This window comes from Carlito syrichta, unplaced genomic scaffold, assembly GCF_000164805.1.
Source record: "Carlito syrichta isolate Samal-C Ts95f unplaced genomic scaffold, Tarsius_syrichta-2.0.1 Scaffold303669, whole genome shotgun sequence".
NCBI classification, from domain to species: Eukaryota; Metazoa; Chordata; class Mammalia; order Primates; family Tarsiidae; genus Carlito; species Carlito syrichta.
In genome coordinates, this window is record NW_007247765.1 from 2,355 (window position 1) to 3,853 (window position 1,499).

Consider the following 1,499-nt stretch of genomic DNA (forward strand, 5'->3'; position numbering starts at 1 on the left):
TGGCATGCTCATGGCCACTTCAGCCTCAACCTGCTGGGCTCAGGCGATCCTTCCACTTCAGCTTTCCAAGTAGCTGGAACTACAGGCACATGCCACCACGCCCAGCTAATTTTTTTATTTATTGTAGAGACGAGGTCTCGCCAGGTTGCCCAGGCTGGTCTCGAATTCCTGGGCTCAGGCAGTCCTCTTGCCTCGGCCTCCCAAAGTGCTGAGATGGTAGGCGTGAGCCACCGTACCGTACCTGGCTTATTAGCTCCAACTTGCCCCTGCAGAAAGCTATGTAATTTGCCTCTTACTTGGTTTTTTCCAACTGACTTGTAAATTTCTCCTCATTCTGTTGGCCATTCTTTTTAGCAGTAGAAGTTCTTTACTTAGAACATTTCTGTTTTTTTGGTTTCTTTAAATTTCTTCTTGGGCAACCCCCTTGGGTCCCCTCCCACTGTAGGAGCTTTTGTGTCCTCAACAAATCCTGCTTTCTCACTTAAAAAAAAATTATTTTTAAAAAATTGAGCCAGGCTGCCAGCTGCAGTGGCTCACGCCTATAATCCCAGTACTTTGGGAGGCCATGGTAAGAGGATGCTTGAGCCCATGGGTTTGAGACCAACCTGGGCAAGACCTCATCTCTACAATAAAATCATGGTGGTACATGCCTGTAGTTCTAGCTACTTGGAAGGCTGAGGCGGAAGGATCAGGTGAGCCCAGCAGGTCGAGGCTGCGGTGGCTGTGAGCATGCCACTGCACTCTAGTCTGGGCGACAGAGTGAAACTCCAACTCGAAAAAATAAATAAATAAAATTGAGACAGGTTCAGTGACTCACATCTGTAATCTCAGCATTTTGAGAGGCTGAGGTGGAAGGATCAGGCGAGCCCAGCAGTTCAAGGTTGTGGTGGTCATGTGCGTGCTACTGACTCCAGCCTGGGTGATAGAGTGAGACTCCAACTCAAAAAAAATTTTTCGTTTTAAATTGAAATGAGACAGGCTGTTCTCGAACTCCTGTCCTCAAGTAGTCCTCCTACTTTGGCCTCCCAAAGTGCTGGGTTTACAGGTAGGAGCCACTGCACCTGGTTACCTAGAACACTTTGGAATGAGTTTTCTTCCCTTACAGCATTTTTTTTTTTTTTTTTTTAGGTAGGGTTTCTCTCCCCTTACAGGAGTTCAAAAACCAGGTGTTCACACCTCTCACTGCCACTCACTCTTTTGCAACATCCCAGGAACCTACAAGGTCTCCAGGGCACAAGGACAGCCACTTCCACCAAATCTCCTTTCACTGAGCACTTTGAGCCCTCAAGTTCCCACATTACATTGACCTTTTGCTTTTTTCTTTCTTTTTTTTGAGTCAGAGTCTCCCTCGGTAACCTAGGCTGGAGTGCAATAGCATGCTCAGGTGATCCTTCTGCCACAGCCCTCCGAGGAGCTGGGACTACAGGCCCAGGTCACCATGCCACCTTTTTTTTTTTTTTTAAAATAGAGATGAGGGCCGGGCTCGGTGGCTCAGTCTG